Raw genomic sequence first — 25,886 nt, 5'->3', positions numbered from 1 at the left:
CTGAGAACAATTGGGCCACCAATCTCTGGGACTACATTTCCCATGATGCCCCTCTAGTTTCTTCTGATTGGCCCTCCGTTGTGGCCAATGGGGAGGGAAGAAGAACAGGCAGGAAGCTTTCTCTTCTCCCGTTCTGCCGATATGTGAGGGGGGGCGCGAGGGGGGGAAACATCCTGACAGCAGCCCACAGCTCTCCCCTATTACAGCACCACTGCTGACATCTCTTCACATATGGGGGGGGGGGCGAGACAGCACGCGCTACATCTACATCTGACTGGTGTCACTCGGGTGCGGTCCGCCCCCTCCCGCACCCCCATAGTGATGCGACCGCCACTGAGACCACACACCTTGCCGATTCCGCGGGGGGTACTCGCCCCCCTTGCCCCTTTGCGGACACACATATCCCTAACTCACATTCATACATATATTGGGGCCAGTTTACCTACCAGCATGACTTTGGAGTGTGGGAGGAAACCCATGCAAGGACAGGGAGAAAACTCTAGGCAGGTAGTGCTGTGGTTGGGACAACCCAACGCTGCTAGGCGGTAGTGCTAACCATTTAGCCACTGTCAGGGGACCTGCTACCTGATAGGACAGCCAGCGCAGTATGAAAACTCCCCCTACAAGCTTTAACCAGACACTGATAGAAGTCACAAGACTGCTATATACTGCTGATGAGAAAAGGTATTCAGCCGTTTATATTTATTAAATAATTGCATTTCCATGTTCTGTGTACTGTGGGAGACCAGATATAGTGAATGCAGGCTCCTGGGTTTAGTAACACTTTAGGCTTTTTTCTCTTATGTTTAAACCTGGTGACCTGGCCAATAACACACCTCTTGTATTAGAGTGTCCCAACTCTGGATGAATGAGAACAGGAGGCACAGAAGACATCACCATTGTCAGTTTGGGGGGAGGGGATTGTTAAATTATTAGCAGATTTACGTACACTAACAAATTGAAGCTGAACTTCCAGATCATACTTTATAATTAGTTGCTGCAAACAGTTTTTCTTTCCATTTGGGATAAAGGTTTTACATAAATAAATAAAAGCTGATTATTTAACCACTTGCTTACTGGGCACTTAAACCCCCCTCCTGCCCAGATCAATTTTCAGTTTTCACCGCTGTCAGACTTTGAATGACAATTGCCCGGTCATACAACAGTGTACTCAAATTAAATTTTTATCAATTTTTTTCACACAAATTGAGCTTTCTTTTGGTGGTATTTAATCACCAGTTGGGTTTTTATTTTTTTCTAAACACACAAAAATAGACAGAAATTTTTGGAAAAAAAAAAAACAAACATGTTTCATAGTCTGTTATAAAATTTTGCAAAAGGGTAATTTTTCTCCTTCGTTGATATTCGCAGATGAGGCTGCACTGATAGGCACAGATAAGGCGACACTGATAGGCACAGACAAGGCAAGACTGATAGGCACTGATAAGATGGCACTGATGGGCACTGATAAGATGGTACTGATGGGCCCTGATGGGTGGCACTGATGGATGTCACTGATGGGCACTGATGGGCACTGGTAGGTGGTATTGATAGGCAGCACTGGTGGTGAGGCACTGATTGGTGACATTTATAGGTGGCACTGTGGGTGCTGATAGGTGACACTGTGGGCACTGATGGGTGGTATTGTGGGCACTGGTAGGTGGCATTGGTGGGCACCGGTAGGTGGCGCTGGTGGGCACAGAAGCCTCTGCAGAGGCTCTCCACGATCGGGACTGATGTCCCTCTCACAGCCACTTTTTTCTCCTACCAGCGCGAGGAGAAAAAATAGCCGATTACTGGGTCTGTTTACATCACATGATCAGCTGTCATTGGCTGACAGCTGATCACGTGGTAAGGGGTTGGGATTGACCCCTTACTCCGATCTGTGATTAGCCAAGTCTCATAGATGTGCTGATCACAGAGCACGCTGTCCACGCCCTGCAGGGGTCGTGCAGGCCGCTCGAGCATGGGTGAACGTCCATGGACGCCACCCTGACAAATTAGGTCCACGCTGCAGCCGTCTTTCAACTATAGCGCGGACGGGAGGTGGTTAATCACCCTTCTCAGTGTTAATTGGTTGGTCTCATCCATGTAAATTGATACATTCTGCTAGAGAGCATGAGCTTCTGAAAAACAACAGACGTTCTGGCTGGATTATCAGATGAAAATAGAAGAGAGAAAGCCTAAAAAAGAAAACGAATGGTAAGCTGCAATATAATAAATGTTTGCTTTTGGATTTAATACTGCTTTAAGTCATCAGTGTATCTATTATGTTCCAGCAGAAAAGGTAGAAATGAGTTTCAACACTCACCAGACAATGCTGGGTATCTCATGTGCACAATAACTATACTAGCAAGGACAGTTTTTAATTAAAACTGATATGAACATCTGGTAAAACAACCTTTATAGCTAATTATTATTTTTTTTTTTTACAGCAATATGCCTTTAAGACACAATCTTAATGAAATGCTGCTGCAATGTCTTTAATTATTCTGCAATCCATTAGGTTTGACAGGTTTTCCAATGGCAACATCCTGTTTGATTTAATGAAATTTATGAGTTATAGAAAGAAAAATGTGCACATTGCTGCATGCTTTTGTTTTCAAGAGCACGCTGCTCCATTAAAAACAGATTAACGTTCGACTCTTTAATTGCTGGAGATAGGGGAGGACGTTGTTGCTCTTGTAGCGGGTACTCACCTCCGCAAGAATAATTGCCCTTTGAGATCTAAATGAATGTTCCAACCCGTCAGACATTTGTGTGCTCAGAAAGGTGATTGTAAACATAATTGCTCCCACTTTAAACATTTACAATTTTTTATGTAATTACATTTTTAAAACCAGAAGGAATTCAGAATCTCTTCAATGTTCTATATCCAGAAGTCGGGAAGGTTTGAACCTTGGAGAATGTACTGTTACTTCTAAAAAAAATTACTGATTGAACATATAATCACACACATAGGTTGGACTTGATGGACTTGTGTCTTTTTTTAATCTCACCTACTATGTAACTATGTGACTATGTAACACATATGTATGTATACAGGGGTTGATTTACTAAAGGCAAATAGACTGTGCACTTTGCAAGTGCAATCGTTCTAATCTTCTCCAGAGCTTAGTGAATTTAGTGAAGCTCTGCTGATTTCCATAATCCAATCACGTGCAAGCAAAAATGCATTTTTTTTCTCCTTGCACCCAATTGGATGGGTATTCTTTACAAAGTGAAGCTTGACTGCATTCACTAAGCTCTGTGGAAAATGAGTGCAACTGCACTTGCAAAGTGCACAGTCTAAAAGACAAAAAGAGCAAAGTGCGCAGACTAAGTGTAGTAGGGGTGTAAACATTTAGTAAAGGAAGACAATTAGCAACTTACATGAAGTAAGATGAATTATGCTTATCATGATTATCAAAAGGATTCCCAGCTGAGGAAGACACCATGGAAACTGTTACAATGGATACACGGTTATGGTCTGGATGGCACCTGCAATAGCTAATAACAGCTAAAGACAACAATGGGGCACCAATCTAAGTGCAGCAAGGTGGAGAGGTGGATGCAGCATACAATAACTGCCCCTGCATCTCCCGCCAGCAGCAGCGAGACACACACTGACAGGCTCCGAGGGACACAGAGCTTGTCAGTTGCTGCAGGGGAATTCTCCCTCCCTCTCCTCTTCACTACACAGTATGCAAGCGGCGCTCACACAGGCAGCTGCCCACAATGCTCCCTCCCCTGCTTCTTCATAGGCAGGAGGAGGTGAGCCAAACACCTGTTAGAGCTTCAGGAGCAAAGCATCTTGGGACATGTACTCCCAAACACTGGTGACCCCATAGCAATCCCTGGGGCAAGACTACACACCCCAACATGCCCACATGGAGGGAGAGATGATGCAAGAGAAGGGGAGAGCACGAGGAGCCCAGGGGAGATGGAAGAGAGACCACGAGACTGTCGGGGATTGACGCGAGAAGACCAGAGGTGGCAGAAGGAAACCTTTTTTTTTCCTGCTGGGAAGACATTGCGGCTAAGCATGGTGGTGACCCTTTCTGTAGGCAGTGACTTGTTTGGTCGCAGAATACTTGTCACAGACCCCTGATTTGTGTGTGGGGCACCTGTCCAGACATCGCTGGGCCTTCCTGAAGAATCTGTTCCAAAACATCTTTTCCTTTGGGCCTCAGTGTCGCCTAGACTGGTGAGCGGGCAATTGCCCATCTTGCACTTACATTTAAAGAGAGAGACACTGCATGCAGACACCTTTACCTCCTCTTTGCATCATTGCACTCACAGGAGACACTGTGCACCAGTTACCCTGTTACTGAGTTCCTTTGCATAAGACATCTCTTTGTGCCTTTTAAGCTAGCTGAAGATACCGGACATCTCTAAAGACTCCCACATATCTTCTTCTGCCACGCCAAGCAGCAAACACTGATACTCATTAAGGAGGAACTCTAACTTTAAAGCATAAAGTTAATGTTGCATGTTGTTGCATATTGCAGCACACATTTGTGTTTGGGCCTCTGACCTTAGGATTCTAGGGAAATAGATTGAATGGCTACAAGTCATTTTTATTCCCCTTCATGCCTAAGTACATAGGTCTTATTTAGACCTCTTTAGTTGGTTAAAACTGCGCTCTAGAAACTTTGTCTGTGCCTTTGTGTTATACTACATAATAACAGAGTTTGCCATATTTAACTCACTAAAGAGTGCATAGTTTTTGAGTTTACCTGCTTAACAGGGGGATTGTCAGGCAAATTTAGGTGTTCTCTGCCTAACAGGGAGCAGTGCTCCATTGATAGGGTCTGCTCAGCGTGACCAGATGCTGCTCATGTTGTCTGCCTGATTCACACTGGTATATAAGGAAGGGTAATATTGGACAGTGGGAGGAAAACTGACAAATGGGAGCATGGGTGTAGATACAGCCCTGGCCATTGGCAGAGGAAGGAGGAAGGTGCCTCAAGGCATGCTCGGTGACTGTATTTATACCAAGAGAGAACATGGTCGTCGGCTGCAGAGGTCCCGGAGGAAGGGGGGTCGCTACCCCTCCTCGGTACAGGCTGCCATGCGGCCTCAGGTAGTCGGCGTGCGGGCCAAAGTCACAGAAGCTGCAACCCAGATGTTCTGAAGAACTGACTGGGAGGGAGACACACCTAGAAGGATCTGTTCCTGGCTACTGTGAGTTCAGACCAAAGACTAGGGGCCTGTTCTGTGAGTGCCATCCCTGCACGCTAGTAAAGTAAGTGGACAGGTGCCTGCTAAAGGGGATACTGGTTAGTGTCCTGAAGATTTTGAGTTTATTGAGTCTGCTGCTGCCAGAGCAAGCAAGGGATGTATTCTTCTATACAAATGCTGTATTGTTCAGCAGAGGGTCTGCTTTTCAGTTCTACCAAGTGAGAGCTGTCCTCATCTCTGCATTGTTAAAGCTGCAGTATCCCACTAATCCCTTTTCCTACCCAAGTTCTACCAATAAATAGAAAGAAAAATCCCCTAGACTGGTCATTGGATAACAAGCGGACGAGTTTGCACCTGGTCGTGTGAAAACACCCAAGCATCCAGCTGCAGGATAATCAAAGGGATGTCCAGGGAAATCTGTACTCGGCGACTCCTACAGGGGTAGTGCTACAAATATATTACTGTTTGAGGCGAAAGTCTTTCAGTAAAATACTTTTGGTTCACTACAGTTTGGTGCCCTTCTGCCATTGTGTTTCACACAATAATATTTGATCACTAGGTGTGCCAGTGGGGCCGAAACTGCTCTTGGGGTTGAGAGGCAGAGTACAGAACCAAATATACTCAAGCGACTCCTTCAGGGGTGGCGCTACAGGTGCATCTGCAGCTGGGAAGAGGAGGCATTCAGGATCCCAAGATGGAGCTGCTGCTGCAAGGAGTGGAGTGTGGTAGCCTGGGTGACCAGGTAGCCTCAAGACAGGAAACAGCAGATGTGGATTGATGGAGCACATGCGAGGACAGGAAACAATGAAACAGGAAGTGATGTCAGGGGGGTGGCAACACGTTTCAAAGCTGATGCCTCTTTTTCAAACTGCTTTCTGCTTCCTGTCCTGAGGCTGCCTGGTTACTCCAGCTTCCACAATCCACTTTCCCTCCCAGACTGCAATGACTAAATGCTCATTATGTCTAGGGCACATGTGTCAAACACAAGGCCCACAGGCTGAATCCAGCCCGCCAGGCCATTTCTTGTGGCCCTCGCACTTAGGGCTTTTTTTCAGCCGTAAATTGGCAGAATTCCTTTCCACCACCCTTGGCTCTCACCCTCCTCCTGCTCACCACTGCCACATGTAATAAAACATAAGAAGACTTCTGTGTTGACAAGGACAACTTTACTCTCAACAGCTTTCACAGATCCCTGCCTGCCTTGCACTCACGGAGGCAACAAGAAAGATGAAGGTGCAGTGTGGGGCATTATGTGGAAAGCTGCACTGTGATCCCCATCTGTGCCCAGGTGAACAAATGCCAACCAATGCACTCCTAGTGAGACAGAGAGGCTGAGCTGCCTAAACTGCCAGGAGGTACTAGAGCTGGGCCGGGTAGGTAAAATGTGAAAGCTTCTGGGAAGGAGAGATGATGGCTGTGGAGGTAGAGTGGTGCAGAGGTCAAAGCCGCGGAGAGGTGGAAGTGAGATGTGGACAACCTGTGAAAGAGGGCTGAACCCTACACACTATGCATAGCACACGCCTAAATCCTGCACTCTGTATGTAGCGCACTCCTCAATAATGCTCTCTGCACACAGCGCGCCCCTAAACTTTGCACTTTGTACGTAGTGCACCCCTGAACTTTACACTCTGCACATAGGGCACCCCTAAAACTGCACTCTGTCAATAGTGTACCCCTGAACTCTGCACTTGGTATGTAGTGCACTCATGAACTCTGCACTATATACTTAGCGTGCCCCTGAACTCTGCACATAGGGCACCTCTGAAACTGTACCTTGTACATGTGCATTCCAAAATTCCGCACATAGCGTACTTTATTGCCCCTTTAACTGCTTCAATAGTGGGCACTTTTACCACTTTCCTGCCCAGGCCAATTTTCAGCTTTCAGTGCTGTCACATTTTGAATGACGATTGCGTGGTCATGCAATGCTGTACCCAAATTAATTTATTAGCATTTTTATCACATAAATAGAGCTTTATTTTGGTGGTATTTAATCACTGTTTGTTTTTTTATTTTTTGCTAAAGAAATGAAAAAAGAAAAATTTGATGAAAAAAAAAGTTTTTTTCAGAAAATTTTGTAAATAAGTAATTTTTTTCCTTTACTGATGTGCGCTGATGAGGCTGCACTGATGGGCACTGATGAGACGGCAGTGATGAGACGGCAGTGATGAGGTGGCACTGATGAGGAGGCAGTAATATGTAGCACTGAATAGCACTAGTAGGCGGCACTGATATGCAGCACTGATAGGTGGCACTGATGGACATTAATAGGCAGCACTGAATTGCAGCACTGATAGGTGGCACTGCTAGTCGGCACTTATGGAAAATGATAGGTGGCATGGATAGGCTGCACTGATAGGTGGCACTGACTGGCATTACTGATGGGCACAGGTTGGCATAACTGATGGGCACATATTTGCATTACTGGTGGGCACTGACTGGCATCACTGTTGGGCACTGTTGGGGCTGCACTGATGATCAGTGCCCTGAATATCTGTACAGGTCTCCCCTATGAGAAGATGTCGCTGATCGGCTCTCCTCTCTTTACACTCTGTCAGTGTGAGGCGAGGAGGGCCGTTAGCCAGCATCTTCGTGTTTACAATTCGCTGTAATTGGACACAGCCGATCACATGGGTAAACAGCCGGGTCATCGGCTCTTTATCGAGACTGGGGTTGCACCATTTCCAGTGTCTTATGAAGTTGTCCCAGAATGAGAGAGGATCCCGCCCGCCGTCTTTTGTCTATACGGCGGGCAAGAGGTGGTTAAGATCCTCCCACTGTTAGTGCAATTTGGCCAAATCCACCGTTCAATGCGGATCAGCCGGGGGGGGGGGGGGGGCTTTGAGTTGAGTTGGTTGCCCTTGAGGGCAACCATAATGCTAATGTGGCCCATGATGAAATTGAGGTTGACACCCATGGTATAGGGGTAAAGGATAAAGGCATAATAATTACCATATTCCTCGCTCCAGCAGGCCTTGAGCATTCACCTCCTCTTTGATGCTCACGGTTGTGGTTAGGCCCTTACCATGCACATGGACTGTTGGTCCTGCATTGTGCCTGATGACAACATGCTAACACCAGCAGGAGAGCCTTAGAGAACAGTCAGCAGAGAGGAAACCTGCCAAAGTGAGGTGAGTATTAGGCTGGGTTTACACTAGCTGTGGCCGCAACTCACAGCAGGGGGTACGGTGCATCCCTGTTCTCCGTTTTCGGTGTAAATCAGGTCCGAATTTTTGCCTGAATTCGGACCTGAAACGGACCAGAGGATGCACAGGACCCCTTTCCAGTGCAGACCGCGGCCGCCCCGGAGGCGTGTAACCCTGCTCCATTGCGAGCCGGTCACACTCTCATGTCATGCGGATTGGATGCGATGACATATTTGACATAATGGGGAAACGCGCATCCAATTCGCATAAGTGTGAACCCAGCCTTACAGCTTAGTCCTCTACCCCAAGACTTACCATGTAACATGTCTTAATCCCTTGCTTTGGGGGGAACTACTGCAAGGATAACTTGTAGGTGCCTTCGGCCTAGTTAACATCACATGTTCTTTTCGCCCTCTTTTTTCTCCCAACGGTGGGAAGATATTAAATGCTGCAGCACTAAGTAATGACCATTCTATGTAGCATTCTAAAGTAAGCTTGTGTAAGCTTATTACCGTCTGTGGAGCTATGACAAACCGGGCACACGAAAAGCTAGCTGAATGATGTTGGGCATCCACCAACCTGAAAGAAGAATGGCATTGCATTGCTGGATCGGTGAGTCTGCAGGGGACATCACCTGAGATCAGTTGAGTATAGAAGTCAGAGCCGCTTATTTGACATAATGGAGAATCCGCTTGTATATTTTGTCCAAGGTATAATTGGGCCTTAATGGCTCAGTCTACCTAGAATAGTATTTCACTCTTTGGTAGATGTTGGAGTGGAGTGGGTGGAGTTAAACCACTAAAAGGTTTATGTCTCTATGGTAGACTCCTGGTGAATTCTATGCATGCCAGCTCCAAGGTCTGACTTTGATTTTATTTATGGGTTTCACTTTCCACATTGACATGATCACAAATAAAAGAGAAGAAGCACACATCCAAAGGAACACCGAAAGCTCCAAGGTAGGTAAGAACAAAATCAAGAACTCTGCCAGGGAGCATGGGCATCCGCAGAACTTTTTTCAGGGGGGGGGGCATCATTTTAAGATCACCCATGCTCCGCCCCTTTGACAATGTCATTAAGGGGAGGGGCTTAGTCATTATACCATAAAGCGCAGGCATGTGCCCATCATATGCAGCCTCACTGTGCCCATCAATTGCAGCCTTATTGTGTCGATTAAATGTGGCCTGTATAGTATGTGTACATAGAGGGGATAGATGGTATTAGTATATACAGGAAGGAAGGTGGGTGTATATAGCTGTATACAGGACAGATGATGTATATCTGCAGTCAGTGATGATGGAGGAAGGTCTCTATATATAGGTAGAAAAGGAAGGTGGATATATACAGCTACCTGTATATAGAGACCTTCCTCCATCACCAGTGACTGCAGAAATACATCATCTGTCCTGAATACAGCTATATATACAGGATAGATGATGTTTATCTGCAGTCAGTAAAGATGGAGGAATATAGGAAGGAAGATGGGTATATACAGCTGTATACAGGATAGGACAAATGATATGTTCTTTCCTATATCTGGCACCCCCCATCACTGATCATACCTGTATGCACTCAGCTGCCCCCCTCATCTTTATAAATGTCAGGCCCCCACACACAAATCTGTAAGCACACACAGCTCTGCCCCCCCTGTACACAAACAGCCTCCTTCCTTCACTTGTACTCACAGCCTCACTTGTAAGGTCACGGTGGTCCTCCTTCTCCCAGGTCCTGTTTCCACATGTCCCTTTGAAAATTCATTACAGGCAGCAAAGCAAACACGAGGGCGCACATACAGGAAGCAGCCAGAGGTGGCAGTAAAGCGCTCTGTAAGCTCAATGACACTGATCTGCAACAGCTGTGGAGCCGACTCGCACAAACACAGAATCCGGCACAGCTACAGATGCGGCCAAGGCAGACCCTTGCCAATTCCAGGAGGGGTCACTCGCCCCCCCTTGCCCCTACCTGCGGACGCCCATGCCAGGGAGGTCTCATTGCTGGAATCACCAAAAAACATAAAAAGCAAGAGGTGCCATAGCTCAACAAAAGCCACCTGTAACTGTAATCACTTATAGGTGGACTAACCCTTTAAACAAGAAAAATGTTATGGAAACGCGGCTTTAGCAATCACTTTACCCTCTGAAAATCCAGTTAACATCCCAGTGTTCTTTCTTCCCTGCATTTTCTAATCATCAGCAATTTGTATGCAAATAAGTAAAATATTTCTCCCTTCTGTTTGTATGGTGTCTAATATTATAGAATTAATAGGATCCATACCATCAACAGAATTAAAAAAGGCTGTCGCTTTAGAAAAACTGCTAAATAGTTGCGCTGATTATGCATGCCACAAAAGACAACTGTGTCCTAAAAATGGATTCAATTGGACAAGATTGAAAATGCTAATTAGCTTTTGCTTCTGATTAGAAAACTAGTTCCAATATAGATGATAATGACATAATTGCTGAATACGTTATTTAATCATGGTTTAATCACAATTAGGAATATATTATAGATGACTGGGACAAGAAAATTAGACAAGTGTTTTAGACTTTCGGGTGATATATTTATTTATAGATAAATTAACTGATTCATAGCTATGGGCCAACTTACCATATGTGCTACATTGGAAACAGCTTAACTGTAATGTCCTTTTAGCACCTCACCCTTCTGCATTAATCCATTCACACTTAGTTACCAACCATGTCTAAATGTTTTATATGTAACCAAAAAAATATAAGTTGCTGTTTCCTAACGGCTCTATTAACTTTTGGTTGTCATGAATGGTCTATGAGTACAAGGAACTTCTGTAGATGGAAAACATAACTGCTGGGATCAACCTCTCCTAATTGCAGCTTCAGGACCAGGCAAGGTAAGGGGAAAGAAATGGAAAGGTGAAAGGAAGCAGAGATTTAGGGAGGTGTAGAGGACATCATTAAAGCAGAGTTCTGCCTGGGAAAAAAAAATAAAAGCAGCTACAAATATTGCAGCTGCTGACTTTTAATATAAGGACACTTACCTGTCCAGGAAGCCCGCAATGTCCTTACCCGAAGCCAACACGTTCCTCGGCTCTGGGTGCAGGCACCGACATCGTTACTAAAGGAAACAGGAAGTGAAACCCTACGGCTTCACAGACTGTTTCCTACTGCACATGCGTGAGTTGCACTGCCCAATCTGAATGGTCCCTGCTGTCTTCTGGGACCAGTGTGCCTCCCAGAAGACAGCAGGGGTAAGGAGGAGAGGCCGGACATTGGGTAGTTTGCCACACTATCCAGTGTCTAAGTGCAGCGGTCTATGCCCAGATGTGGGAGCAGATACTTGGATTTGACAGGTATCCACTCCCCCCCCCCGAAAGGTGCCAAATGTGGCACCAGAGGAGGGGGAGGAATCCGATCAGTGGAAGTTCCATTTCTGGGTGGAACTCCGCTTTAAGTGGATCAGAATGTTATATAATTATAAGTGTGGCCATGGGGGAGTTTTAAAGGAAAGTAGAGAACACAAAGAGAAGGAAGAGGAACAAAAGAAGTTGAAAAGGAGAGGAAGGGGAGAAAATCGGAAGGGATAGTAACAGGAGAGGAAAATGAAAGGAAGAATAAAGAAGAGTAAGAGAAGCGGGAGTGGAGTGCAAAGAAGAGCAGAGGAGAAGTAGAAAATAGAAAGTGGAGAGAAAAGGAATACAGGCATACCCCACTTTTAAGTACACAATAGTGTTTATTCACTAAAGCTGGAAAGTGCAAAACCAGGCTCACTTCTGCATAGAAACCAATGAGCTTCTAACCCCAGCTTGTTCAATTAAGCTTTGGTAATAAAACCTGGAAGCTCATTGGTTTCTATGCAGAAGTGAGCCTGATTTTGCACTTTCCAGCTTTAGTAAATAAACCCCATTGTGTACTTAAGTGGGGTATGCCTGTAATGAATAAAAGGAGAGGGGAAAAAAGAAGAAGAAAAGGAGAGAATGAGCAGAAAGTGGAACAAAAGAGTAGAGAAGAAAAAAAGGAAAATTAAGAGGAAAGAACAGGAGCGGTGAAAGGAAGCAGGGATTTAGGCAGGTGTGGAGGACATCGTTGAGTGGATCAGAATGTTATATAAATTGTAATTATAAGCAAAGCCAATGGGGAGTTTTAAAGGAAAAAGGAGAGGAGACAAAAAGAGGAAGAGGAAAGGGAGGAGGAGAGAAAAAAATGAGACAAAGAGTAGAAGAAAAGCAAGGGAAAGTAGGAAGAAAGGAAGAAAAGTGGAAAGGAGAGTAAGTGGAAAGTAAAATGAGAGGAAAGGGAGAAAAGAGGAAAGGAGGGTAAAGCCGGCCATACATGGATTGAAATGGACTGGCCGAGATTCGATCCTTCTATGGGCAGGTTCATTGTACCCAAGTCAATCCATCAATCGACTTGGGCACAACCAGCCTGTCAGATTTTTTACAAATGCAATTACTGCCAGTGGCTATAGCAGTTAGCAGTATTCATTGTGGTCTGCCGGCAGGAAAGGCTCCCCTGCTTGCAGAACACAGTAGCTCTACAGGAGGCATTCCTTGATCAACACTCACTGTGTTGATGGGGGATTTACACATTTTTCTTTCCTTCCACTAGTGGTGAAAGGAAAGAAAAATTATAGCCCAAAGCAAAAAAAAAAAAAAAAAAAGCGTAGGGCTAGCATGAATAGGAGCACAGGGAAGCCGGGCAAGTCAGGGTTAAATTTTGTTCTCAGTCAACTTGGGGTTGCAGCAGATTGGGCAGCCAGCGTGGGGGTGGGACTGCAAAGCCAGGCATGAGGGAGACAAGGGGGAACTGGACATCCGGGGAGTACACGAGGAGGAGAAGCATTAACGCCCGCCCGCCCTACACCAGCTTGGTTCGTTCTATGCTTGCTTGTTTGTTGTGTTGGTTTTTTCTTTTTACAGGGTACTTTTAGTTGGGTCTTTGGAGGCATTTTAAAATAACCTGCTGTCAGGGCCGTCTTTAATATTGATTGGACCCTGGGCAAAACTTTTCTTGAGGCCCCCCATGCAGTTTTACTCTCCACCTGTTCTGAGACATACAATAAATAGCAGCTAGACTCAAAATCAGTTTACTGAATAAGATCAGACAGCCATTGCGATTGATTGCCAGAGGTTACAGTATATCATTACCGCTCACAGACTGGTTGCTAGAGGTTACAGCACACATTATGGTTCACTGATTAGTTGCTAGAGGTTACAGCACATGATTTCTGCTTGTTGATTGGTTGCTAAAGATTACTGTGGATATGACCTCAGGGGGGCATGATATACATATCAATGCCGCTGGCCGCCACTATTTACATATGAATGCCACCACTATTTACATATGAATGCCGGTAATTTACATGTAAACACAGGGTCTGCATGTGAGTCATCTGTACACAACAATAGGGGAGAGCTGGGCAGCATTATTAGCAGCACTTTACACTGAGATATTGGGACACAGCACAGGACTAAAACCTCAAGGGACGAGGTAATTTAAACCAGGATACTTGGCAAGTATGAGGCAGCTGCTTTGGGCCCCACAACAATGACAGGGCCCAGGGCAGCTGCCCCTTTTGCCCTGCCTTAAAAACGGCCCTGCCTGCTGTGATTAGATTATTGGGATCTATCTAAAGTATAGGTCTCCGATGGAATGGCAGTTATGGTGGATTAACTGGTAGTTACAATGGTGGTATCTGCAGAATGTGGTTCGTCCCCAAGCCAGTGCAGTGCGTCAGGAACCGTGAAAGTAGTTACACAGATGCAAGGAAAAATGTTTGATACTTAGTGCCTCCAAGGATCGGCAACCAAAAGTGTTTTGTTTTTGTTTGGTAATATTTGTTTACATAATTCCTATTTTTAATAAAAGGGCCCAAATCGGCCATTTTACTCCAACCTTTGTGTCAGGATATTTTTTGGCACATTCTAGTTGGGGCAATAAGATGGGGGTACAGTAATTTATGATACAAAGAGTCAGGATACATCTGGGGTACCTTTTTCATGTATAATATATGGCCTGCTTGAGAGGAGAGGAAAATGAGAGGAGGGGGAGAAAAGAGGAAAGGAGAGGAAGAGGAGAGGAAGATAGGTGCAGAGGAGAGAATAGGGGAGGAGAGGAAGAAGGGAGAAAGTGGAAGTGAAGAGAAGAGGAATAATGAGGAACAGGAGAGGGGATAAAAGAGGAGAAGAAACAGGGAGAGGGATCAGAGAATTGGAACAAAAGAGTAGAGGATAGGAGAGGAAAAGGAAGAGGAATGGAAAAGTGTAAAGAAAATAATATGAGAGGAAGTGGATAGGAAGAAGAGAACCAAGAGAGAAAAGAATAAGGAGGAATGGCAACATAAAGAGGAAAGTAAAAGGAGAGAATAGGAGAATAAGTAAGTAGAGAGGAGAGAAAAGGAGATGAGTGAGAGTGGAGAGAGAAGAAAAAGGAGCAGAAAAAGAGGGTAGAAGAGTTTAGAGTAAGAAGAGGGAAAAGAAACTGAGAGAAATCTAAATAGCAGATTATGAAAACTTTCTACAATGTAAAATCTTTCAAACACAGACCTGACCACTGTTCATTTAGAGTACAAGAGAAAACTCAGCAATGTGTGATCATTACATAGTGAGGTACCTGTAAGACATCTATATAGAAAGTTATTCCACCTTTTGTTGGATTGAAGATCTCAGTAAGTACTTTAAAGGGTAGTTTTGAAATCACAGAGTTCCCCATTCTCCTGTGTGCTCCAAGGTTATCATAAAACAGAAAGCTGAAGCTTTGACCTGTGCAAACAGAGAAGAACAAATACAAACAAATGTTCAATTCTCGGATTTATCGTCTTTGTGAATTTCCCCATTGGCCTTTGATCTTCAGCCTCTGTTAACGCAAGCTGAACCTTTCGGCAACATCCACATCTTTTATAGGAAATGCAGACAATTCTATGTAAATATGTACTTCAGCTAGATAAACGACCGTACTGTCATTTATTAAAAGGTTACAGGACCAATACGTATAGGTCTAGGACATGAAAGCATGGACTTCAGGCATTTTAAAGGGAGACCACACACACACACACTGTTATCTTTCATTCTGTATCTGAAATGCTCTAAATCTAGTGTTAGGTTAGTAGACTGTGCATTAAAAAAAAAATCGTTGGCTTCATCTCTCTGGAGTCTGCTGTGCTGCACTGTGTTAGTCTTGTTCTCTAAGGGGTTCGTTGTGCTCTGTTTCCCCATGGAGAGCTTGAAAATTTGAAAATAAGGGCAGAGTTAGAGGGCCACAGCACAGTTAAAATGACTCTTTTGTCTAAACAAACTTTCTTTTAAAAAGTTGTACCTGAAAAAACAAAAAAGAACACTTACCTCTCCTGCTGCATGCATCACCACCGAACCCTGCTCCTATGCATAACATTTTGCGAGTGTCGATCTCCTGGTCCCTGCTGCAATTATTGCTTCTTACTGCCAATACCCACATCATTACTTCTTGTAATTACATGGGGTATGGGGGGGCAAAGAACAGAGCTGGAGACACAGTGCTCTCAGAAGTCTTAAAGTGGTAATAATGTAGAACTATAGGCAATCTCTTTTTTTCATTTTGGATACAGTAAGGGAGGGTTATAACCCCTGTCATTTTTTTTTTTTACCATCTGTGTCCCATTGGGGAGATTTACCTACACTTCCTGTCCCATAGCCAAAACAGGAAGTGAGGAAATCCCTGCAAATTAAGGGAATCCATTGGGGCCCCCCAGTTCACCAGGGCTAGTGTCCACATTGTAAGATTTTCAGTTAATTACTTTTCTGGGGACAACCCATTTTTTTTTTTACTTTTACTTTCAATTTCGATGATAATGGTAAACAGGGTGAATCTCCCCAATGGAGGCACAGACAGAAATACAAACCTGACAGGTGTTATAACTCATCACCACTTAAGTGGTGCAGCCCAGGTGCCAGGTCGAAACTTCTGGTCACAGTGGTGACCTGGTGCCTGAGTTTTGTCAAGCCCTGCCCTAGAGGGCCACTAGGTTTTGGGTCCCTCTAATCCTGCACAGCCAAGCAACACACATTTTTCCAACTTGCATTCTTAGTCAATAGCCAGTCCTTGGGCTTGTTTTTATGTTTTATTGAGGGAATATAAACTTGGATGGGGATAAGGGGTTATGGGTTATTCCTTTGTTGGCTCTGGGGTGGTAGGTAGAGGTACTCACACTGTCCCATGAAATCCTGCTGCTTGACAAAGACTGCTGTTCAGGCCTGCTGCTGTACAGGTCCTCCCTAGCAATATAGCATTTCTCCTGGATAAGATTGAATGGTGGTGAAGATACCCCTGGTCAAACTTCTCCTTTCCTTCCTTCCTCAGCTCCTGCCTGGAGGCAGAGCCCCCCAGCCTTACGACCCTCGACTCAGCACAGCATCCTCCAATCAGCAACAACCCCCACTGGCCAGGCTCTTTAATATTTATGGGCACATCTCTCTACCCTGCCAGGCCTCGTGCCTGGGGATTGGTCGACTCCCATTAATATTCAGATTCCTGCCCCTGTACCTTTGCCCACTAGCTGCTAGTAGTTTCTAGAAACTTCCAGAACCAGGGGGAGGCGACAAAGCCCTGACCTGCATAGCCCTCCATCCAGACCTGAGCTTGAACCCCACTGACATGTTCACTTTAGCTACTTGTGAGCCAGGCTAAATTTTCCTAACTATGCACACTAGAGGGTGCTACACTAGCCTGATTACCAAGTGAAAATAAAGGAATCAAAGCAAAAAAAAAGAAAATGAATGCAGCCACCACATTTAAATAGGTTGTAAAGGCATACATGTTTTTTTTTCTTAAAATAATAAACATGTTATACAGTTGTGCTTATAAGTTTACATACCCTGGCAGAATTTATAAATGCTTGGCCATTTTTCAGAGAATATGAATGACGACACAAAAACATTTCTTTCACTCATGGTTAGTGTTTGGCTAAAGCCATTTATTATCAATCAACTGTATTTACTCTTTTTAAATCATAATGACAACAGAAACTACCCAAATGACCCTGATCAAAAGTTTACATACCCTGGTGATTTTGGCCTGATAAACATGCACACAAGTTGACACAAAGGGGTTTGAATGGCTATTAAGAGGTAACAATCCTCACCTGTGATCTGTTTGCTTGTAATTAGTGTGTGTGTGTATAAAAGGTCAATGAGTTTCTGGACTCCTGACAGACCCTTGCATCTTTCATCCAGTGCTGCACTGACGTCTTTGGATTCTGAGTCATGGGGAAAGTAAAAGAATTGTCAAAGGATCTGCGGGAAAAGGTAGTTGAACTGTATAAAAGAGGAAAGGGATATAAAAAGATATCCAATGAATTAAGAATGCCAATCAGCAGTGTTCAAATTCTAATCAAGAAGCGGAAAATTAGGGGTTCTGTTGAAACCAAACCACGGTCAGGTAGACCAACTAAAATTTCAGCCACAACTGCCAGGAAAATTGTTCAGGATGCAAAGAAAATCCCACAAATAACCTCAGGTAAAATACAGGACTCTCTGAAAACATGTGGCGTGGCTGTTTCAAGATTCACAATAAGGAGGCACTTGAAGAAAGATGGGCTGCATGGTTGAGTCACCAGAAGAAAGTCATTACTACGCAAATGCCACAAGGTATCCTGCCTACAATACGCCAAACAGCACAGAGACAAGCCTCAAACCTTCTGCCATAAAGTCATTTGGAGTGATGAGACCAAAATTGAGCTTTTTGTCCACAACCATACACACTACAATTGGAGAGGAGTCAACAAGGCCTATGATGAAAGGTACACCATTCCTACTGTAAAACACGGCGGTGGATCGCTGATGTTTTGGGGATGTATGAGCTACAAAGACACAGAAAATTTGGACAAAATTGATGTAAAATGAATGCAGAATGTTTTAAAAAAATACTGGAGGAACATTTGCATTCATCAGCCAGGAAGCTGCACATGGGACGTACTTGGACATTCCAACATGACAATGATCCAAAACACAGGGCCAGGTCGACCTGTCATTGGCTACAGCAGAATAAAGTGAAGGTTCTGGAGTGGCCATCTCCAGTCTCCTGACCTCAATATCATTGAGCCACTCTGGGGAGATCTCAGACTTGCAGTTCATGCAAGACAGCCCAAGAAATTACAGGAACTGGAGGCTTTTTGTCAAGAGGAATGGGCAGCTTTACCATCTGAGAAGATAAAGAGCCTCATCTACAAATACCACAAAAGACTTCAAGCTGTCATTGATGTTAAAGGGGGCAATATACGGTATTAAAAACTGGGGTATGTAAACTTTTGATCTGGGTCATTTGAGTAGTTTCTGTTGCCATTATGGTTTTCTGCCAGGGTAAACTTATGAGCACAACTGTACTTACCTCATCTGTGCAATGGTATTGCACAGGGCGGCCCTGAACCAAACCCCATCTTCTGGGGTCCCCTGCTGGTGCTGTCCGCTTCTCCTGTTCTCCGAGTGCCCCCATCGTAAGCCACTTGGCTATGGGGGCACTCGTTTGCGGGCACACACACAGCGCGGCTTGGCCATGCCACCTGCCGCCCCCTCCTCACAGAATTTGATTGACAGCAGCAAGTGCCAATGGCTCTCACTGCTGCCGCTGTGTCTTGTAAGGAAAGGGAGAGCAGTGACGTAAGAGGAGCCAGTTAAGTATATGGGGGGAGGGGGGGTGGCTCAAAGCACTGCCCTTCCCTCATTCAATGTGAATACTGCTGTGCAGAGGATTACAAGAGACCGAAATCTGGTAAGATGTAAGAATTTATACTAGTTGTATTTATAATTATTTTAAATTTTTTTTTTAAATAAACACATACAGTAATTGCATTCATGTATGTTTTTTTTTTTATACCTGCCTGGAGTCCAGCTTCAAAAAAGATTGCATTCAAAAAGAAACTCCGGCACAAATAAAACCCTTAACAAATAAAACTGACAGCTCATCCACGTTGTACCAACTTACAAATGAAGCCGAGCTTTGGGTGTGTGATTCATCATCCTGTTCCTTCCACAATGTGCCAACACTGTAATATGAAATAATGAATCATGTATCAAATTACATATTTCACAATCTTTATGTTACACCATCCCCAGGATACATCTTAACTTTTATCTGCGTCCTTTCCATGCGTGAGTGAAGGAAGAATGGGATGTGAATTCCGCCTGTATGCAGGTGCATCTACTTTCTCCACTGCAGGTGGCACTCTCTCATAGCAGCACTACAGTTGGAGAGGAAGTCAAGAGGAACATAGTTCCTCTATGGTTTTCTGGGTCACTGGGGAAGCGATTCAATTGGGTGCTGCTGCCCCATGTGACTCTAGCAGCCATCTTGGGTCAGGCAGAGCCTATTTAAGGCCCAAGCTCCCAGGTTTGGTGCGCATTTTGCGAGTTGGTAGAGTAGGGACAGGTACCCCACCTGGTAGGGGACTACTAGCGTAAGGCTCAGAACTCCTCTGGACATCTTCCTGCTCAGGCACAAGACGGCCAGGCCACATTCTGCCCCTCTCAACAGGTGCTGTCAGTTCAGCTGAATCCTGCCATCTACACGCTATTGGACCTGTTCGTGTTCCTGGTTAAGCTCTCTTCCTACTGGTTTATTTTTTAACTGTCTTTGCATTAATTCAATACACGTTTTTTTATCACACTGGGAGTGTGCAATAAAATAACATGTTTTTCTTTTTGTTGTTTTTCTGGTACAATTAAAGTGATACTAAAGGCTTGTTTATTTTTAATTAAAAATAAAAAACATGTCATACTTTCCTGCACTGTGCATTGGCTTTGCACAGAGCAGCCCAGATCCTCCTCTTTTCTGGTCCCTCTTCGGTGCTCCTGGCCCCTCCCTCCTGTTGAGTGCCCCCACAGCAAGCAGCTTGTTATGGGTGCACCTGAGCTGAGCCACAGCTCCCTGTGTTCATTCAGACATGGAGCCGTGGCCCGCCTCCACCACCTTTCTCTCCTCATTAGCTGACTGACTTTGATTGACAGCAGAGCTAATGGCACTGCGCTCCTGTCTCAACCAATGAGGAGAGGAGTGTGACGGGTGTCACTTTGGGCAGAGGACTTATGGAATCCAGCTTACCATAGAGAGGTCAGAAAACTCCTTGTCCAGCTCCCCTGGCCCCTCCTATGTGTAAGTTACCCTTGTCTATTAGGGGCACAGGGTGACCGAGAAGCCCAGTCTGGTCTGCGCTAACCAGACTCCCAGTACAACCACACCGGACTCAACATTTTGTTTTAGCCCTGTTATCCAGGGTTCTATATGTGTGGTGTGTGCTGAATGAATAAAGGGGTTCTTTCACTTGGGACAGTAATATTTCTGAACAATATCCCTCAAGGAATATATGAAGATAAATAATTTCACCTTTCAGACTGCTAGATCGTTTGAGGTGGGATGGGAGTTGTTGGTTAAGTGCTGGTTGCTGGTTAAGTTGCTGGTTAAGTGCCTGTATCCCATTGTTCTATTGTTTCTGTCTGCCTTTGGAACAAAGTATCATGGGATGTACAGCGGATATAAAAAGTCTACACACCCCTGTTAAAATGTCAGGTTTCTGTGATGTAAAAAAATGAGACAAAGGTAAATAATTTTAGAACTTTTTCCTCCTTTAATGTGACCTATAAACTGTACAACTCAGTTGAAAAACAAACCGAAATCTTTTAGGGGGGGGATTAAAAATAAAAAACTAAAATAATGTGGTTGCATAAGTGTGCACACCCTCTTATAACTGGTGATGTAGCTGTGTTCAGAATTAAGCATACACATTCAAACTCGTGTTAAATAGGAGTCAGTACACACCTGCCATCATTTAAAGTACCTCTGATTAACCCAATTTAAAGTTCAGCTATTCTAGTAGGTCTTTCGTGACATTTTCTTAGTCGCATTCTACAGCAAAAGTCATGGTCTGCAGAGAGCTTGCAAAGCATCAGAGGGATCTCATTGTTAAAAGGTATCAGTCAGGAGAAGGGTATAAAAGAATTCATTTCCAAGGCATTAGATATACCATGGAACACAGTGAAGACAGTCATCATCAAGAACTGGACGTCCCTCCAAAATTGATGAAAAGACGAAAACTGGTCAGGGAGGCTGCCAAGAGGCCTACAGCAACATTAAAGGAGCTGCAGGAATATCTAGCAAGTACTGGCTGTGTGGTACATGTGACATGCAATATAGTCTTTTATATACATCACCGGTTATACAGGGTTCTCCTGTAATTTCCAATGTATTGATTTCACATTTCAATTTGTTTTGTTATATTCTATGGGATCATCTTAACCATCTTTACAACTTCAAATATTATCTTATTAAGATTATATATGACTCACACAGTCATTCTTTGTTATCTTTCACTTTGTTTTACTTTGTTATATTTTGTTACATTTTACCAATTTAGTTTGCTATATTAGTTTTTAATCCAGTATCTTAATGATGTTTTAATTTCTGAATACTAAAAGCTGGCATCCCTGGCACTGCCATACTGGTGATTGCTCAAAGACATGTACAGTATCTCACTAACCTGGATGTCATGAGGATAATTAGCGGCTCTATAAATTCCTAGGGGTATTTTCAAACAACCAGGTTGATGAATGAGGCGTGGTTAAGCTTCCGAAACATGTCCCGATTTGCTCACACAGCGGTTGCACTGACAGCTCCTCTCACTACTCCTAGCTGGACACATCCTCTTTGGGAGAGTTCTATTTGTTTTATATGGTATTTTACTTAATAAATTGTGCTACACTATGCCGGTTTGGCACTTTCTTCCCTTCCTTTCTTAAATATTGCATGTGGCACTGTCCCTATTAAGGCTAGCTAAATATTATATCTGGCTGCCTTCTTCCTTTGTTGGTTCTGGGGGTGGTAGGTAGAGGTACTCACGCTGTCCCATGAAATCCTGCTGCTTGCCAAAGACTGCTGTTGAGGCCTTCTGCTGTACAGGTCCTCCTTTGCAATACAGTGTGTCTCCAGGATGAGACTGAAGGGTGGTGAAGATCCCTCTGGTCAAACTGCTCCTTTCCTTCCTTCTTCAACTCCAGCCTGGAGGCAGAGCCCCACAGTCCCTGTGTCCCCTCCAGGCCTTACAACCCCCGACTCAGCACAGCATCCTCCAACCAGCAATAACCCTCACTGGCCAGGCTCTTCAATATTTATGGGCACATCTCACCACTCTGCCAGGCCTCACGCCCATAAGTATTCAAATTCCTGCCTCTGTACCTCCACCTTCTAGCTTCTAAAAGTTTCAGGAAACTTCCAGAACCAGGGGGAGGCAACAGAGGCCTGGCCCAGAACCCTCCAGTCAGACTTGAGCTTGAACCCCACAGACATGCTCACTTTAGCTACTTGTGGGCCAAACTAAATTTACCTAACTATGCACACTAGAGGGCGCTAAACTGGCCAGATTACCAGGTGAAAATAAAGGAAACAAAGCACTGCCCTTCCCTCTTTCAATGTAAATGCTGATATGTAGAGCGTTACAAGAGACCAAATATATAAATAAATAAAATCCTCAACAAAAAAAAACTGACAGCTCATCTATGTTGCACCAACTTACAGCTGAAGGCCAACTTGGGGTGCGTGATTCATGTTCCTTCCACGATGTGCCAACACTGGAATATCAAATAATGAATCATGTATCAAAATACATATATTTCACAATCTTTATGCTACACGATACCCAGGATACATCCTGACTTTTTACATTTAGCCGCGTTTTTACACTAGTGTTATTGTTCGATTTCCCGCTATTTTTGGCATTATCATTTTAGGGCGTTCTTTAATTAAAAACACTCTTTATAATGTAAAAAAGCCTAAAAACTTTAAACGTAGCGAAATGCTTAGACGCATTTAGAAGCGTTTTTTGGCATTTTTCGTTTTTACAGCTCGTTTTCACTGCTCCTGGAAGTACAGGCTGGAAGCAGAGGCCAAACGCCTCTGACAGTTTATGTGTGCATGGACACATAGGCTAACATGGAGGGGCTTTTAGAGGCAGTTAAAAAAAAACATCAAACGCCCTTAGACCTGATGCACACTGGACGTTTTTGGACATTTTTACAGCAGCTGTTTTGGCACCTGTTATCCTATGTATGCCCATGCACACATAGGCTGTTATCAACTGTTTTGTCTGGGGCATTTTTTGGCTGTAAAAAAACCCCAAAACTAGAGGGTTCTGAGAGGAGTTTTTCAGCTGTAAAAACGTTCTAATGTCAAAAAAAAGCCCCAAAACACTGATAAACTCTCAAAAACGCAGCTCACCAGCATTTAACATTTGTGATCCCATTGATGCTAAAAAAACGCTGAAAAATGCTAAAAAACACTATTGCAAAAACGCTGAATAACTCACTGCAAAGCTACTGGCATTTTTATAACGTTATTATAATGTCCATTGTGCATGAGGCCTTATCTGTGCCCTTTCCATGCATGGGTGCAGGAAGAATGGGATGTGATTCTGCCTGCAAGCAGGTGTGTCTACTTTCTCCACTGCAGGTGAAACTCTTCTATATATGAAAAAGAATAAATTTGCACCCGGACGGTATAGGGCTCCCAACCAGGGCAAAGAAGCGGTTAATTGGACAGAGATGAGACTTGTTGGAAAGTACAAAACTTGTGTTTATTAAATACCAATAAAATTAATAATTCTTTGTTACAAGGAAAATATATAAACAAAACTGTTTCAATTAAAATCAAAGACAACAAAAAACAAAAATCACAGAACTATGTGTCAGGACTGGGAAAACTGTGTGAGCTGCATTTGTTAGTGCAGGAACAGCATGTATGCATGTAGGGAGATGAACTCCATAATAGATGCAGCTCTGACACTTGCAGCCCACCTAAAGCCCCGGGGCTGTCTAAATAATAAAAGGCTTGCTCACAGCTGTAGACTACAAGGTATGTAGGTACTGAATTCTACAGAGTTCCCTGATAGTGAACCGGACGGTTAATCTTCAGCATGCCAGAAAAAAATATCAAGACAGAATCCCACAGATGTATATTCCTTCCAGAAATGAAAATGACAACAAATTAAATGCAAGAGCTAGAAGCCATAGCAGCACTACAGTTGGGGGGGAAGTCAGGAGAAACATAGTTCCTCTATGGTTTTCTGGGTCACTGGGGAAGAGTTTCCAATTGGGTGCTGCCACCTCATGTGACTCTAGCAGCTATCTTGAGTCAGGTAGAGCCTATTTAAGGCCCTGGCTCTGTCAGGGCTGGCTCAGCCCTTCCTTCTCTGAGCTGGCCGCTCAGATGTCGGCTAATTGCCAGCTCTCATCTCTTTCCACAGTTAACCAGCTGTTGTGGATCTGCTCATCAGTCCCGCCTACTTAAAGATCTCCAGCTCACTTCATTCCTGCCTTCGCCTTGGTCACATCACAAGAAACCATTTCCTGCGTTCCTGTTTAAAGACTGGCTTTGCTGACATCCCTTCTGGCTCCTTATCCTGCTTGCCGTACCCGATATGGTTACTGAACTCTGGCTTGGCTGATTACCCGATCTGGTTACTGAACTCTGGCTTGGCTGACTACCCGATCTGGTTTAAAATAAAATTGCATTTGCGCTAGGAAAAAAAAAAAAATAATATATAAAAATTATTTATATGTATATATATATTAATATAAAGTGCTTAACTATCAAAAGGGAATATATTCAGAAATCTATTATAATCCGTGTAACATTAATGTTGTGATACAACTCATAAGGTGCAACATGTGAAAAATATTAAAATACAGGTGCAAATTTAGGATAAAATGTCCACTCCTTCACCAGATTGATTAATAAAAACCATAAACGTTCATCAAAATTAAAATCTCTAGTGCATAAATCCAGTGTTCATATAAAGTGCTTTTCATCATGCTCCATAAAACCAGTGCAGAACTTATAGCATGCTTCAGTGCTCTTCCAGTGTTCCCCAAAAGCCTATGCGCTCACCTCAGAGCGTGTGACACAGTACTTAAACTATGCCAAAACACGCTTGGGAGCAACTCCTGGGCTCTAACGATATACAGGTGATGAAATCCAACTCCCTCAATCAGTAGTATTCCAGATCATGGATAAAAGAGAAAAAGCTCCATAGGGTAATATTGTAAGGACTTTATTAAAAATAAATATCCCCTTCATAGGGGTACTCACATAATATAGGTGCGTGAGTGCACCATCCTATTCAGGGCTCTGTATCATGAACCAAATCGTGGGTACGGCGTGCGATGCGGTGTGTCTATCTCGTCTCACTATCTCTGCTGACAGCTCCGCCCTGGCCCCTCCCCTCGTCGTACCCACGATTTGGTTCATGATACAGAGCCCTGAATAGGATGGTGCACTCACGCACCTATATTATGTGAGTACCCCTATGAAGGGGATATTTATTTTTAATAAAGTCCTTACAATATTACCCTATGGAGCTTTTTCTCTTTTATCCATGATCTGGAATACTACTGATTGAGGGAGTTGGATTTCATCACCTGTATATCGTTAGAGCCCAGGAGTGGCTCCCAAGCGTGTTTTGGCATAGTTTAAGTACTGTGTCACATGCTCTGAGGTGAGCGCATAGGCTTTTGGGGAACACTGGAAGAGCACTGAAGCATGCTATAAGTTCTGCACTGGTTTTAAGGAGCATGATGAAAAGCACTTTATA

The 25,886-nt window shown here is 44.0% G+C and overlaps 1 long non-coding RNA gene across 2 annotated transcripts; it reads right to left on the bottom strand.

The window, feature by feature from the left end:
- Window positions 1-1,442: 1,442 nt before the first annotated feature.
- Window positions 1,443-22,722, bottom strand: LOC141145788 (uncharacterized). Of its 2 annotated transcripts, XR_012244642.1 has the most exons (5): window positions 22,142-22,722; window positions 20,633-20,819; window positions 19,235-19,295; window positions 14,926-15,042; window positions 1,443-2,183 (listed from the first exon to the last, which is right to left on the bottom strand). It is a non-coding gene; the product is annotated as an uncharacterized lncRNA (long non-coding RNA). The 2 variants fall into 2 exon arrangements; XR_012244641.1 differs by lacking the exon at window positions 20,633-20,819.
- Between the last annotated feature and the right edge of the window lie 3,164 nt (window positions 22,723-25,886).

Source organism: Aquarana catesbeiana, linkage group LG05, assembly GCF_042186555.1.
Source record: "Aquarana catesbeiana isolate 2022-GZ linkage group LG05, ASM4218655v1, whole genome shotgun sequence".
NCBI classification, from domain to species: Eukaryota; Metazoa; Chordata; class Amphibia; order Anura; family Ranidae; genus Aquarana; species Aquarana catesbeiana.
This window is presented reverse-complemented; position numbering and strand designations above follow the sequence as displayed.